The sequence below is a fragment of the Lissotriton helveticus genome, chromosome 6, assembly GCF_964261635.1.
Source record: "Lissotriton helveticus chromosome 6, aLisHel1.1, whole genome shotgun sequence".
Classification (NCBI taxonomy): domain Eukaryota; kingdom Metazoa; phylum Chordata; class Amphibia; order Caudata; family Salamandridae; genus Lissotriton; species Lissotriton helveticus.
The window spans coordinates 401,033,482-401,050,834 of NC_136067.1; the positions used below are offsets into that span (position 1 = coordinate 401,033,482).

A 17,353-nucleotide genomic window follows, 5' to 3' on the forward strand; every position below is an offset into this window, starting at 1 on the left:
GTGTCTCATCAGTCTCTGTGTCTCATCAGTCTCTGTGTCTCATCAGTCTCTGTGTCTCATCAGTCTCTGTGTCTCATCAGTCTCTGTGTCTCATCAGTCTCTGTGTCTCATCAGTCTCTGTGTCTCATCAGTGTGTCTCATCAGTGTGTCTCATCAGTCTCTGTGTCCCATCAGTCTCTGTGTCCCATCAGTCTCTGTGTCCCATCAGTCTCTGTGTCCCATCAGTCTCTGTGTCCCATCAGTCTCTGTGTCCCATCAGTCTCTGTGTCCCATCAGTCTCTGTGTCCCATCAGTCTCTGTGTCCCATCAGTCTCTGTGTCCCATCAGTCTCTGTGTCTCATCAGTCTCTGTGTCCCATCAGTCTCTGTGTCCCATCAGTCTCTGTGTCCCATCAGTCTCTGTGTCTCATCAGTCTCTGTGTCTCATCAGTCTCTGTCGAAACAGGAAGCTTCCCCAAACGCCCTTTTAAAAGTCCGCTGGGAAAGCGCTTACAGCTGACTTTTAAAGGGTCTTTTAGGATGCTTTCTGAAGGTGCCTTTACATCACAGAGATGGGCAGTAAACACAGAAGATGGCTGCAGGAGCATACGTAGTGAATACCTATTTAATACGTATTCACTACATATGCTCCTGCGTCATCTTCTGTGTTTACTGCCGGCCATGTAAACTGCAAGGCAAGGTCAGCGGGCCGCCAGTGATGGCGCGTCGGGCCGCGGGCCATACTATGAGTACCAGTGGTGTAGACCTTGATGACATCAAACGCTCCCTTCTTCAATAAAGAAACCATGGAAGAAAGGCAAATCCACTGATTATTTCATATTTCAAAAACCCATGCCACCAATGAGGTAGCTCAACTAAAGTGGAACGCTATTCAAAACAAATCAAGACTGACCAACCCCACACTCAGCATGCAAGTGCAGCACCATAATCTATTCTTTACTGTAACATTACATACGACCTGACAGCTCATAGACAGCACTACATCTCACTACCCTTAGAAAAGTCCCCTTCCCTGAACCCAGATGTTCACCCTATAACCTCTGATTATATTTTTTTCCTTTTACCTTTTACTTCCCTGAGTTGCCATTGGCTAGCTATGTGATATATAAATATCCACATATACAGTTCTGATGTTATTAAAAAACATATCTCACCACATCTGGTTTCTTTTTGCATTCTAGTGTTTTACTCCTGCATTTGTAACTGAAAAAGCACTGCTACCGTTTGCAGAATACAAAGAATAAAACCATAATTTGAGAGACTACTTAGAGGTGTGTGCACTGTTTAAGCTGAATATAGCAAGAAGTTGCTTCCTAGGACCGAATGTGGAGGCGTCAAGCCGGAAGCACCAGAAACATTGCACATGTAAAATTAAAAGTAAGAGCAAAAGTACAAACACATAAACTGGTACACATTGTGCACATTTCAATTATACCACATCTTTAATGCAAATAACATTTTTTTTTTAAATAACTGTTTGGGGACTTGAAATTAAACAGGTTTCCTTTTTCTTGGGATTTACATCTTATGCAGAAATGTGAATGTCATTTTATTTCTAAAAGTGGCTTATTGTTGCCAGCTGATTTTTACATTTTCAAAGATCTCGAGGTGCTTTTTTTTACCAGCCTGAGAAGGAAAGTTCCTTTCTCCCTGTCCCTGCTAACAAACTAACAGGTATTGGATGTAATAAATTGTACCCAACGACTGTGGAAGAGAGTTTTTTTTAAACAGAACACTTTCAGTGTCCCATCCCTTGCTGCAACCCTCCCCCATATCTCTGTTCCCTCTTTTATCGACCTCTGCTGCATAATAATGGCTGACAGATCAGGTGTCCACACGCTCCTTCCGAGGTTCAACATAACAAAGGGCCGAGAGCTTGACCATCCCCGTCCGCACAGCAGAGAGACAACCATGGGCAGCCCCTGCACCCCAGGCTGTAGTCACTGGGTGAGGGGCTCCAATGGGACGAAGTGTTTGCTGATGTCTGCCCTTCAAATGAAGCATCTTCTGCAGACGATGTTAGCAGATAAGGCGCTGACTTCCATTAACCACATCCTGCTCTTTGAAAAACATTCTCTTAAGTTAACATTTCCAGAACCGCTTCACATGAACCATGCCATGCGTCCCTTTAAAATGTTATTGTGAAAGTGATGTCCTGACAGGAGGAAGGCCAGGCATATGTGACTGATTTGCACTCCCTTCTTGCACTTTGCATAGGCTCACAAAACACATAGGGATGAGGATGGGAATCAGCTGAGACAGCAGGTGCCAGTCCGTGTAGCCACATCTTTGTGCGAACACATTATTGTGTTCAGGTATAGAGGGCTCATACTTCTCATGCCCTTTATTTATATTATCCAGCAGTAAGTAATGGGTGGCGATATAAATTTGCCTTCTATGCACTTGTATTTCCTTTTTTGTTGCAGTACAGGATCTGCATTCAGTCTCCTATCAATCCCTTGCCTCCGGTTTGTCTGTCATTTAGGCAGCTCTGTGCTTGGCAGCTCTGTGCTTGTAATGTCATAGATATCCGTCCATTTCACTATAAATGAAATGGGTTTCAATTTACACCTGACACACCCTGGCCAAGACTCAAGCTCACATTTTGCCAGTTGTGCATCCACAACTCAAACTGCACACATGCACGTTTTCGGCAAGACCAATTCGGTTTTGTAAATGTGTGCATCCACAAGATGTATCTTGGCTATTTCCTGCTTTTTAGCCATACAATTTAGTAAAAACTGATTTTGAGAATTTTTTCCCACTTGTCCTGTGAAACCTTTGACAGTGCAAAACAAGCATTTGCAATGCAATAGGTCTCGCAATTGTGAGAGTTTGAACTATTGGCATTGTAAATGACAATACCTTATTTTATGTTTTAAAAACCAACACGTAAATAAAAGGCATTGCCATTTACAATGCCAATAGCTCAAACTCTCACAATTGCGAGACCTATTGCATTGCAAATGCTTTTTTATTTCACTCATCATAAAAATGCATCCCTGTAAATCAATATGTGCATGCAAAAGTGTGGGGTTTTGAGAATGTATTACAAATGTTCAACAAAGGAATACTCAAAATGTATTTATAAACACTTGCAAACATCTAATGTGCTACCACTTGCACTTCTGCGAAGGATTACTGCAGGTCAAGGGTCAACGTATTAATGAGAGTGTTTGGTATGTCTGCTGCCACCAAACAAACTGGAAGCTTGTTTGATAGCTAGAGGGCTGAAGGCAGAAGAGCAACGGAGAAAGCAAAGGTCATGGAGCAATTTCCCTTCTCTGCATGTAATGACCACACGCTGTGAAGCAGCATAACGTAGATACTATGGATCAATACAGCAGATGCCCTGCACATTGTCACCAGTAATATAAACGCAAACAGAGTACAGGTGTACAATTAACTAACTTGTTGCGCAGCAGCTAGTGACGGTGACCAGTGCCGAAGCACTAAAATTAACAGGCAGCGACGAGCGGGAAGTGGTAATTGTTGCATGCACAGGCACAAACGCATTCTTCTACAGGCTTGTTTTAAATTGGCAGACAATGGCCAGAAGCTCATGCTGTGTAAATATGTATCTGACACCTTCGGGTAAAGCTCGCGCTATAGAAAATCGCATTAAATAAATAAATAAAAACATGCGTTGCACATCAGATTCAGACCGGTTAGCTAAACCAATGCATGTTTAAAAAGAGGGCGTATAATCTAAACACTCAACCCTTTACTGACAGGCTGCACCAATGCATGCATACATTAGAAACATCCGCTCCACTGTGTAACATCCAAATTCTGCAAAAGTACGTAGATGAATACATCAGACGGCAAATGAAAACAAACGACTCTGATCGTTTTTTTTTTTTTTTTTTAACATCGCCACCTTTGGTCACTAGATGGCAGCAGTGGAAACCAAGTAGAGGCCAGGTGAAAAACAGAACACCGCACCTTTCTTTCAATCACTTAATTAACCAATAACGGGCCAACAAGACTTGTGAACAAAGTAAATAAACAAGTGAACAAATTACAAAAGCAAATGTTACATTACATGAGGCAAAAGTGATAATCGTGAGCAAATAAAATACAAGAGGAGCGAACGGTGCAATACAGGAGGAGACGAGAGAACAATCACCGCCGCAGCCCGGAGGAAAACACAGGAAGCAGATGTCCGGCCCACCGCCTGGTTGTGGGCGGGGCCGGGAAGAGGTGTGTCCGCTCCCACTGCCGTTGCGGAAGCTTTGCCTGTTGTGACCGGAGATGCCGTGCCAGCCATGGCGGGGGCCCGTGCAGAAGAGGGAGCCCCGCTGGAGAAGGAGAGACCGGCCCGCCGCCGAGCGCCAGCCGACCCGGTGAGTCCCGAATTGAGAGGAGGGGCGTGAGGCGTCATGTATGCGGCGGCGGGGAGGGGGGTGGGGGGGTGGTGGTGGTGGTGGTGTCGGTGTCTCTGTATGTATGTGTGTGTGTGCGTGCGTGTGTGTGTGGGTGCGGGGGGGTGCGCGCGCTTGTCTGTGTGTGTGTGGCCCTTCCTGCCTGCGTGTGCATGTGTGTGTCTGTGGCAGGGGACGTGCACGGCGCCGGGCTGGGCGTGCGCGCTCACGAGGTCGAATCTCGGCCTGCAAATGCGCGTGGCACTTTGCAGTCCTCATTCCCCGCAAAGTAACTACATTAGTTGTCTCGCTAGACAGCAAAAGCTTTGCTTTTGCTTACGTTTAGCGAGACCTAAAAAGGGATTCCTGCTAAGAGGTGTTTCATGGAGTTTGTGGTCAAGGACTGGTGTATACCTAAATACTAATATTTATTGTTTCCCTACATTTCCAGAGTAATGTTTTTACTTCCAACTCTTGCTCTGTCTTAGCAGAATTCTGTTGTATTCTTACTGATACTCCTTTTTTCACTCTGGACTAGGATTTTAAGATATACCATAAGCTCACATTACCACCTTACTGAAAACCATCAACTCCGTGCCTGTCTCTCACACTTCTTTATCCACTGTTCTGTTTCATTCCATGATAACAGCACATCGGTAGCTATCACACACAACTTGTAAACGATTCCCACGAAGTAGCCATACAAAGACAACACCCTTTCAGCCACACATCCCACATGGTGTAGAATGCTGCCCAGGGGCCATATTGCAATAAGTGCAAAGCGGGCTCAAATACCTGCAGCACCCCCGGGGCACCTTTGTATTATAGAAGGGGGGCGCAGATGCTTGTGTGTCCCCGTCTATAATGCCGATAGTGCTGGTGCACTTATAGCGCCAGCACTATCAATAAAGAGTGTTTCCACATTTGCATAGAGTCATGCCCTGTGCAAATGAGGGAATTCCTTTGACTCTGTGCACACGCCATATTCCAGACGCGGGCGCAGCGTCAAAGAAGCCCTCAGGAGGTGCACTGAAAGTGCGTCATTTAAAAGGTCACTGTCAGTGCGCCTCCTGACAAACAGCCCTCTGCAGGGGGTGAAGGGGTTCCATGGACACCCCAAACATCCCCTTGTAGGCTGGTGCAGTCACTGACTGCTCCAGCCTACAAGGGGATCTCTAGTACCCTGTAAAAGTGCAGGCGGATGCTGCCTGCACTGTGAAAACACAGAGCAGCTGCTCCGTGTTTTCACATGAATGTGCTGCGCCAGAGCACTTGGAGGTCACGGCTGCCCTGGAGGCAGCACATACAACATAATAGGGTGCATTGTGATTGTTTGTGCCTGGCGCACCTTTTAAAATGTGCCCCGGGCTCAAACAATCACAATGCATAACACAGACCCAGCTAGGTCAGCGCTTCAGGGCCTGCTTAGGGGTAGTAAGCGCTATATAAATACTGCAGTACAATTCAATGCCCTGTGTGAAAAGACTCCTACCCAGATTCACCAATCTATGACACAACCCGGAGCAGCCTACAAAGTCTCTACACTATGTTATCAAAGGGAGACAGAAAAATGCACCACATCTACTAAGATATGGTACATTTTTTCTTTCCCCCAGAGCTAGTGCAATTTTGACTGCATTGCCAAATCACACAAGGGTATGTGCATTCGCTAAAGCATAGGTTTTGTAATGAAAGGTGACCCAGTCAGTACATTAACTATCTTTTGAAACTATTCCCACTTTTTATGTGTGCTATACATGTGCATGTGTGCAAAACTATCTTGTGAGGGACATGCCAACGACTTTACCTCCACATGCTTCTTTATCCCAAAAGTTCTCAGGAATGACCTTCCCTACATCCCAATGGAAAACAGTAGTCATAGCACTCCTGTCATCCAGACTACTGTTGTCCTTTTCACAAGTTCACAAAAAGAGGCTTAAATAAGCTACAGACGCTTCAAAATGACTGCTACCTGTCTTCTCCTAGGTATTCCTAGACATAAATCTGCGGCTCAGCCTCTAGTCCAGCTACATTGACTGCCAGTTGATAAGCGGACTAAGTTCAAGGCCTTGTGTATAGCCTTCAAATCTACACATGGCCTTGGTCCAGCTCAACTAACACAGTTTTATCCACCATATCTCCCATCCAGCTCTGTATGCTCTTCATTGAGTGGCAATCTTGTCATCCCCAAATCCAAAGCTGTCAGATGGGGTGAGAAGAGTTTTCTCTCCAGCACCATCTGGTTGTGGAACCCTTTACCCCCTATGATTAAGAACAAGCAAAACTTAGGGGAATTCAGAAAAAATTTAAAAACCTGGTCGTTAGTCATTTCTAGGGTCATTAATTTCTATCTGCACCTCAAAAGCTAGCAACTAGACATCTCTGGATAGTAGCTGTGTTTTACAAATACTATTTTCATTGTATTTCAATACATTGCAGCACACAAGCAAAGCGGGGAAAATATTGTGAAATGTAAATATTTTTCCACGTTAAGCCTGCCCCGAGAAGGCATATGTTTGTGGGGCTAATTCCGCTCCACAAATGTTAGTAGATAGGGATTTGTGTCAAAACCCATGGTTGGTTGTGCCTGAGAATGCCCATGTACCACCCATGGAACACTCCCTTGACACAAAGCAAGAAAAAGTAACCCATAGCACAACTTTGCATTACTTTGGGATACTTTGCAATGCAAAATCAGGTTTGAGTTGGATAGCATATCCCACCCCAACACTTTGAGCTGGGTTTGCATCATAAGAGGCAAGATGCCTGTGCATTCTGTTAATAAATCTCGGACTCAGTGTACTCATTGACTTATTTAACTTACCTATATGTCCCTAGTATAAAGCACAAAGTGTACCCATGGCCTGCAAGTTAAATGTCACAAGTGGACTGTAGCACATGAGCCATCACTAGAGTGAGAATGAAAAACATGGTTGCCGCTTGCCGCCAGTAACCTGTCTGCGCAGGTTAAAAATGCAAATTCAACCTCTCTAAATAACCCCTTTTAACTGACCTAAACCCTTGTGTTTAGTGAAACCACAGAATACAATGACAGTTAAATTCTCAGTTCATATCATGACTATTGAGATGGTTAAACTATATCTGTGCACACATTTTATTTAGTGATTCTTTGTTGCACTGATTAGTAAAATTCGGTTGTTTGTGACTGCACAGACGATATCTCACCCATGAGACTATTTCTGCTGGCATCTTTTATTTAAAAAGTCACTGGAGGTATTTCCTTTTGTGAGAATTTCACTCGCAATAAAGGCAAAACAAAGGTTGTGCAATTTATCATAATTTCCCAATCTTTGGGGTGGAAAATTACGCACTTTTGCCTGCTCCTAGAACCAAAAATGTACTTTGGCAGTCAATCACCTTGTGTTTCAATGGCCATTGGCCGAGTTATATATATTTTCTAGATAAAGGAATGGTAGGTGAGCAATGTAAATTCGAGCTATCGCAATGAAGTATGTGTCTGTTTGTAAAAAAAATAGTCTGAGATAGCACAGGTTATATTAATAGAACAGAGTTTCACAGAAAAGCAACACACTACTTATATTTCAAAACTATAAATGTCAGTGTCAAAGTTCGCTAAACGCTCAATGTTGGCAGATAAAGTGCATTCAATCATTTTCTCGGATTCACTTGATTTTCTGAGCTGAGAAAAGACTATAAGTTAACCAGATCCCTAAAAGTGCCAGCTCAAACACGTGCATCAGCGAGAAAAAAATTTGCAGGAGAAAACCTGAATTCTTTCCTTGCAAGTGTTTCGAGTTACTGAGAACACACCCAAATCAGCTGTTTAGAACAGGCAGCAAGAGAGGTGCTAATCACGGATAACAAATGGCTCCATTAGCATGACTGGAGTGGCCGGTGCAGACTCCAGACTGGGGATGTGCCTAGCTGCAACAGAACACACCTTTGCATAGTTGAGCGCCGGCTGCTGCATGGTGTGTAACTTACTTGCGCCTGAGGAACGAAAGAATAGAGACACCTGAACGGAAGCGCTCCTTCAGCAAAGCTTCCAGCTTTGAGCTGTTTCACTCGCAACAATTAAAATGCCATACAAAGTTCTGTGTGCATATGCACACAGTTATTGTGAAAAATATACGTTTTATATTTAAAGAAACCACTTCTCCTGTCCAAGGAAATGCTTTCAATGAAAGGAATAATTGACTTTCAGAAACCCTTTTCACGCATGGCTTTTGGCGATATTCACATTGTTTTTAAACGGGTAATTCTCTGCTGAATTTCAAATAACCTGTCCACAGCTGCATTAGCTGCTCCTTATTTATATTAAATCCCATGAAGTATGAGTGTACAATGTCAGCTCCTCATCGAGGCTGTGGGAGCTCAGCAGGATTTTTCTTTAACAAAATAAGAACACCACAGAACTTTATTGGCGAAACTATATTACAGTAGTTTTCCTTCGCCGCTATGAAAAATGTTGCCTCATCTGGAAGAGGCTAGGAAAATAGGTGACACTAAAACGAAAATGGTAGCCGAATGGCTTCATCTTTTCTTTCTGATACTTGTGGAACTACATTTTATATGGGTAAACAAACATGTACAGCTCGTGACGCAAATACATATATTAGAGCTGGGTGAACAAACTTTCTTGCTATTGTACAAGTCGGTAGCTGTTAAATGCAGAGAACAAGCATGATGAAGACACTATTGAGGATATTCCACCACCGGGAAAACTGAGTAGAACAGCATTTCCCGGGTACAAATGCATGGAGAGCAGGAATTAATGTTGCATTTCAAACTTTTTTCCTTCCTCATTACACACAATACTTAAGTGTGCACGCTAGTGACTCTTTTTAGTTTGTGACACTGCAGCCCCGGGCAGGTGTCTGTAATCTGGTGAAGAGCAGCAAACATGCCCCTTGTAGCGAGTGCGACTACTATGAGCTTCACCTGAAAGTAGCAGTGGTGCTATGTGTATTTGTTAAACACACTGTAAGGGTATTCCGGCGCTGAGCAGCTGTGTGTGCCTAGCCCTGCCTGCAAACTACTGGCCATGGGTAAATTGTCTACAGGCCCTGCCATGATAAAGTGTTGCCCAGCCTCATGTAACCAGGGGCCAGGTGCACAACCATTCAATTTTGCGAGTCGTAAATTGCGTCATTTTGCGACTCACAAAATGGAATGTACAACAGTGTCTTCGACACTGCTTGCGATTCCCAATGGGGTCGTAAATGACCTTCCTCATCAATATTCATGAGGCAGGTTGCAATTTGTAACCCCATTGGGAATGGCCAGCACTCAGAGATGGTGGCCAGCTAGGGTCAGCAGACCACCATGTCTGCGACTGCTTTTTATATAAAGTTGTTTTTTAAAACAATGCAGCCCGTTTTTCGTCAAGGAAAATGGGATGCATTTAAAAAAGAAAAATGTAACGTTTCGGTTTCATTTATTAAGTGTAGGCAGTAGTCCGTGGGACCACTTCCTGCTCTTAAAAAATATTTTCACTGCAAATCACAAAGGGAAAGGGTCTCCTGACGAACCCTTCCTGTTTGTCAGTGGCTTACCACCTCCTTGAAGTAGGGGGTAAACTGCGAGTGTTTTGCAACTGCAAATGCGGTCGCACATCAATGATACATACTATTCTAACTCGCTATTAGGAAGGGACTCCCTTGGCACGCCCCTTCCTGATAGCGACTCGCAAACACTATTTAATAGCATTTGTACATGCCACCACCCTTTTTGCGGTTGCAAACAGGCTGAGTACCTGTTTGTGACTGCAAAAACGGTCATACATCTGGTCCCAGGACTTTTGCTTCTTCAAGCTTATATGTGGCATGTGTATGTAGAGCTGGTGCCTGGTAGTGTGAGCCAGATGTTCTGTTTGACAGTGGCCCAATGAATCCATCTTGGATAGCCACTAAAAGAAATGCTACACAAACTTGTACAAGAGTATGTAGCTTACCAGGCAAGCAAAGTGTTTTGTTTAACTTGCAATACTTATTGATTGGGAGAATGGAGACAGTTTGCTCTTTGGAATTATTTTTTTATTTTTAAAGGTTTTATATAGCGCTGGCTAGAGCCAGAGGTATCAGAGCGCTTTACAGGAGTGCAAGGAGGTACAGTAGTTGATACAATTGGTCAATAACATTGCCATACAAACCAATATAACAGGAAAAGCAGATAATACAAGTGCAATAAATAAAAGAGTGCAAAGATAAGCTAATGTGGATGGAGTGTGATTAGATATGGGTGGGTGTGAGGGAGTGAAAAAGGGAGGAAAAGGAGGGAGATACGGAGATTGGGAGATTAGAGGGATAGGGTCGTGGGAGATCAGAGGGAGGCCTTGCTAGAGTCTAGATGTCATACTTGAAGGAAGGGGCGGGGAGGGTGGTATGGGGAGGGGAAGTAGTAACGTGAAGGAGGGGCGAAAGAAGGTGGAAAGAGGAGTTGAAAGAGTTGGAGGGCAAAAGAGGAAAGCCTGATGAGGTGAAGAGCGGGAGACGGTGTCAGAGGTAGGTATTATTGACCCCAATATTTGTTGAGGAGGTATAATTTGAGGTCTCTTTTGAAGTTGATGCAAGGCCTGCCCTGTGTCAGTGCTTTTGTTCTTCTCCAGATGTCACTCCCAAGAAGTTAAGTGCACCTGCGAAGGCTGTTCTCTTTTTTGCACCTCTGTTCTAGGAGTATGTAAGTAGTGTCACCTTTCCTTTTTACCATCACCCAAAGACAAAAAATGTGTCTGGATTGACCAAAGGTGGATACACAAACTGATCGTCAGGCCTGATTCGTTTCAAAGTACAGATAAGGAGGCCACAATCCCTTTCTGGAGTATAAGAAGAGAAATGAAGCATTCAGTCATTGTTCCAGGACTTCACGCTTATAAGTATTGCTCCACATAGTTGTGCAGGAATCCTTGAAGACCAGGGTTAGTGTTCCTGATAACCCGTTTGCCAGTTAATTGAGGTGTTAACACCTGAAATATCTTTCTGGAGAAATTGAGGACTGGAGTGGGTTAGAGTGGAATAGGGGAGGGAGTGGTGATATTTAGTCTAATAGTGAAGAGTGGAGTGGTGTAGATTGGAGTTGCATAGAGTGGAGTGGTGCAGAGTAAAATAGCTTAGAGTTTACTGGCATAGAATGGAGTGGCATATAGTGGAGTAGCGTGGAGTGGAGTATGTATCATTGCCTGTAGTGGCATAAATCAGACTGACAGAGTGGAGTGCCATATAGTGGATTAGTATAGAGTGGAGTGGCGTAGAGTGGAGTAGATTGGAGTGGCATAGAGTGGAGTGCATTGAGTGTAGTGACAGTGTGGACTAGCGTAGAGTGTACTGGCTTAGAGTGGAGCTGCTTACAGTGTAATAGCATAGAGTGGCGGAGCATAGAGTGGACTGGCATAGACTGGAGTGTCATAGAATAGAGTGTAATAGCGTAAAATGTATAAGCTTAGAACGGAAAGGCATATAGTTGTGTGATGTGGAATGGAGTTGCGTAGAGTGTAATAGCATAGAGTGAAGCGCTGTAGAGTGGAGTGGTATATAGTGCAGCAGAGTAGAGTGAAGTGGCTTAGAGTAGAATATCATAGTGGAGTAGGGTACAGTGGAGTGGCATATAGTGGACTAGCATAAAGGGGAATAGCGTTCAGTGGAATAGCGTACAGTGGAGCGGAGTGGCATAGAGTGGAATAGCGTGGAGTGGCATAGACTGGAGTGTCATAGAGTAGAATGGCTTAGAGTGTAATAGTGTGCAGTGGAGTGATGTGGAGTACATTGAAGTGGGGTAGAGTGGACTGGTGTACAACTGATTAGCATAGAGTGGAATAGCATAGATTGGAATGTCATTGAGTGGAGCCGCAGAGTGTGGTGTGGCAGAGAGTGGAGTGTGGTACTTTAACAGATGTAGTGAGAAAGTGAGTGAACGGATGTAGCTGTAATGTGCCCGGAATATAGATTAAGGAGCGTAAATGGTAATTTTGGGTAGTAGGTGTAAATAATTTAGGTAGTGTTAAAGTTATAAATCTACCAATACTTACTTATATATTGTGCTGGTGTACACTACGGTAACTTTGCGGTATAACGTTGTAAAAACAAGGTAGCATATGACTGGCTAATGGCTGTGTTTACAAAACATATTCGGCATCCATGTAGTTTTTAGCACACTTTGGCTCCATTCTGTGTTAGGGCCTTAGATACATGTACGTATTCATTTTGTATTGTTGTACCCTACCTATTCCCACTATAATAAAGTAGATAAAGGTACTGAAAATGTGTTTAAATGTTTTGCTATATTTTTCAAACAGTTTATGTACCACAATAGTTACAGGAAAAATAAAAACAAAATAAAAAATAAAATGTAGTACACTATATTAGTGAAATTTAATGTAGTACAGTGTATTTATAATCTTTTACCCCCAAAACGTTTTTTTTATGTTTAAGTAGCCTGGTAATTTGTATGTCTTAATGTGGTACTCTGTACATTTTTTGTAAAGAATTAAATATGTAAAAAACAAAAAAATATACTGTAGTACACTTTGGCCCTCACATAGGAGGTCGATCAGAAAGCCTCTGACCGCTGGTCGGAAGCTTTCCGACCAACATCCTTTGTTAAAATTCTGACTGCAGTATTAGGATTACTGCAGTCAAATTCAAACCGTTGGGTCATTCTGGCTGGCTTCCTACTGGCTCTTGGAGCTCGTCGGCCAGTCGGAAAACCACCATAATACCGTGCTGACGGCTTTTCCTCTGTCGGGATTATAATGTTGGTTTCCGACAGGCTTCCCATGTCGGGCTTTCAACATGGAAAGCTGGTCAGAAAGTGACATGGGGGGCCCCTACGGGGCTCCGTGTGGCCTAGGGTTGTGGGCCAAGGGGGCACCTATGGTGATCCCCTTTAAATCCCTGCACTGTATGGCAGGCACCATGTGCATGTGGTGCTTGCCACACGGTGTAGGGATTTACACAAACTCCCATTTCTCTATCGGAGCTAGTGCTGCGGGAAGTTTCCTCTCGGCGCACAAGCTCCTGTGGAGAAATGGGAGTTAGCGACTGCACCATGTGTCTTTGCATTGAAATACGGTGTTTCGAACCACCAACCTACCGATGGTCGGTTCTCACACCAAGACGGTGTCGATTGGAGGCAACTCTAACCGACATCGTAATAGGTGCCTATATGTGTACTGTGTATTGCAGTGTATAGTTAAGTTTGTTACACATTTAATTTTAACAAAAATGAAGTACTGCCGTTATGCCTACGTATGCGTAATAAAGTGAAAATAGCTGGGGAGAAAGCACGTTTAATATGGGAAAAAGTGACGTATGAATAGCGCAAGGGGCTTGTAGAGCCCCTATATTTGTTTCCCTACCTATTACCACTTCATTACGCCTACGTAGGTATAACTTATTGGGAGCGAAAATCCAAGGAATCCCTATCTTTGGGAATACTGACTAGAACTTCTGTTCAAAGAACAGCATTAGGAGTTTTAAAATTAAATGTTATTGCATGACTCACATTGCACACGATCTCTAAGGACACTTATCTCTGTGGGGACTAAGGAATCACTATCATATCATAACATACCATCTCTAGTGACTTCTAAATGATTATCATCACACACTATCTCTTTGGGCACTTGAATATAATTATAATCGCATACTATCTCTGTGGGGACTTGGGTATTGATATCGTCCCATACTATCTTTGTGGTGCCTTGGCATCACTTTCATCTCACACTATCCCTGTGGGACATGGACATGACTGACATAACACATGATCTCTAGAGAGACTTGTTCATGGCTATAATCACACACTATCTCTGTGGGGACCTAGGCATCACTGTCATCAAACACTATCTCTTGTGTCTGCAACATGATTATCATCACACACTATCTCTATGTACTTGAACATGAATATACCAACACACAATTTCTGTGGGGTCTTGGGTATAGCTATCATCACTCCCAATCTCGTTGGGGACCCGGGCATCACTATCATCAGACACTATCTTTGTGGGACATGGACAGGACTGACATCACACATGATCTCTACAGAGACTTGCCAACCAAATACCCACACACACACTAAACCCTAAAAGATTAATTACCACCCAAAAACCATACCCATCTTAAACACTAAAGATACCCTTGCCACTCAAAACCCATACCCACCCTCAAACAAACCTCACAGCCCTAAAACCCATAACCACCTTAAGCCCTAAAAATTCCTTATCACCCAAAAGTCGATACCCAACCTAATCCATGAAATTTCCCTTGCCCCCCAAAACCCACACCCTCTCTAAACCATATAATTTCTCTTGCCACCCAAAAACCTATACCTGCCGCAAACCCTAACAATTCCCTTGCCTAAAAACCCATACTAACCCTAAACCCTAAAAAAGCCCTTATCACCTAAAAACCTATACTCATCCTAAACTTTAAAAAATACCTTGCCAACCAACCAAAAAGTATTAAAGTTAGACTTTTGGTCTAATTTACCTTTACGAATACTGAAAAAAGTAGTAAAGTTAGACTTTTTGGCTAAGTTTCCCTTTGTGAATGGGGCACTATTTTAATGAGGACTTAAACACAATCGCCTTCATGCACTATCTCTGTGGGGACTTAAACATCGCTATAATAACAAACTATCTTTGTGGGGACTTGAACAACACTGTAATAACACACCATCTTTGTGGGGACTTGAAAATCTCTATGATAACACACTATATCTGTGGGGACTTAAACAGCTCTATAATAACATACATCTCTGTGGAGAATTGAACATCATTAGCTTCACACTCTTTATAATGGGGTGTAATCTTTGAATGTACACACTATTTCTATGGAGACAAACACAATGATCTTCACCCACTATCTTTGTGGGAACTTGAACATCTATTTTGTCAAAAATGTAGGCAGCTAATCAAGTTCTGGTTTCCACTTGACCATATTCCTTGGTTCCATATGCTTTATGTGTTAGTTCCCTTATCTCCTAAGATTTTAAGCACTAATAAATAGGTTAAATACAGCTTTAAGTCTCTTTCTTTATTTTCAGGCACATTAACATAATCTGTCTTGAATGTATACCCCTGGTATATATGCAGCAATTGATTTATGAATAGATTGTAATGTTGTTTGTGTATATTGTTGATAAAATAAACATTTAGCCATGTGCCTTCGACTATATTCAATCACAAATAGTGTTACGGACTAGGTCCCCACAAGGATGGTAGCACGTGTTCAAGTTCCCACAAGGATGGTGCTGTGCGCACGATTAAGTAACAATATATTTTCAAATTTGAAGCAGAATCCTGTAACATGAATTTTTTCTTAACATTTTTCTGTTATTAGTGTGTTGTAAAAACATTGGGAAAGGTTAGTCCCCACAATACAGGTATTCACACATAGTCCCCACAAGGATTGTAACACGTGTATGTGTGGCTCTGTGTGTGTGTGTGTGTGTGTGTGTGTGGCTCTGTGTGTGTGGCTCTGTGTGTGTGTGTGTGTGTGCAAATGCAATAGGTCTCGCATTTGCGAAAGATTAAGCTATTGCCATTGTAAATGACAATGCCATTTATTTCTGTTTTCAAAACCAACACATAAATAAAAAGTTTGTCATTTACAAAGCCAATAGCTCTAACTTTTGCAAAGGCAAGACCGTTGCATTGTAAATGCTTGTTTCTAAAGGGTACAGATGGTTGTTATAAATATTTTAGGACACAAGTAGGATAACGTGTTTGATCGCTAAATATTCCTAGGGTCCCAAAGGCGAGAGCGATGGTATTGCAGATGCTTGTTTTGAAATGAGAACGTAAAAGCAGATAGTCGTGCGTGTGCATATTTTGCAGGTATTGGCTGAATTGTCTCCGAATTCAGACAGGCATGGGAAATATTCATGACCGTGCTATGGAATATTTGAGTGCTAATATATATCCACAATGGCCCAGCGTGAAACCAGCAGGAGGCAACACATTGTTTCTGCAGAAACACACATGGACAACAACGTGTTGACCTGTCCTTGCCCCATCATGATTTCAGAAGCTCGTACGAGCGTCCTGTGAACAAATTTGCGTTCCCATGATTGCAATCCTAGCACATTTAAACTGTCACGCTAATTCCAGAGTATACTACTTTAGCCACAATATCCGAGACGCCGCTTTGTTCCAAATTGTATTACGAAACTATTGGTTTCCTCACACACGTTGCTACGTGACCGAGTCTCTTGCTGCATGCATATAACTGATGAAACAGTATTCCGCTTGCTCTTAAAATCAGCATTTGCAAATGTTAAATGGAGGTTTAAAAGGCACCCTCCAGTTTCGCTTCGCAATTTATATATTTAAAAGACAAGTGAAATTGAGAACACAAAACAAGGAGATCTTTCTTACCAGATGGACGATAATAACAAGCGCAGACTGCCAACAAGTAGATTCAGCACTGCAAGCTACAGTACAAGGCGCAGTCTCAGTGTCTGTGATCGAGAAACGCAGATTCCTCGCGACCTGGTGATTGGCTACGTTAGCCATTGTGTAATATGACCGCTTTTAACAGTCTGTGTGATTCCCCAAAGCAGATTCTTCTATTGAAAATCTGCGTGCACGGATCGGCGTAAACACCAGCAAGCGCACTGTATAGTAAAGAAACCTGCAAACTAAACGTTTTATACATTAAAACGCAAAACAAAAATGGTAAGTTGGTGTAATGGGAATTTCAAGGAACGGCTGCATGTTAGTGTTTTTAAATGTAAAGTATTAGTAAATTAATGTGTAAATATCAGTGGGGCAACTAGACACGAACTTCAACTCTGGGGGCGGGGGTGGCTAAGAATTTGATTGTGGGGTTGGAGCCATCATCAAAGTTGGAGTCACAATTACACTTAGGGTCTGGCTCAAGTAATACATATTTGATTGTAATACTCCATAGTATGTAGAACATCATGCTTCCGTTTCTGGGATAATTTGTAAAGACTCAAAGGAAGCAGCTTGCTTTGAAGAAGGTAAGTCTTTACTCAAGTAAATGCCCTGAC

The 17,353-nt window shown here is 42.8% G+C and overlaps 1 protein-coding gene across 1 annotated transcript in view; it reads right to left on the reverse strand.

Annotated features, from left to right (window-relative positions):
- Positions 1 to 16,832, reverse strand: part of RNF144A (ring finger protein 144A) — a 160,686-nt gene extending 143,854 nt beyond the window's left edge. The window contains exon 1 of the mRNA XM_078647844.1: positions 16,716 to 16,832. The gene's annotated coding sequence lies outside the window, so the exon portion shown is untranslated. The remainder of the gene's footprint in view (positions 1 to 16,715) is intronic.
- Between the last annotated feature and the right edge of the window lie 521 nt (positions 16,833 to 17,353).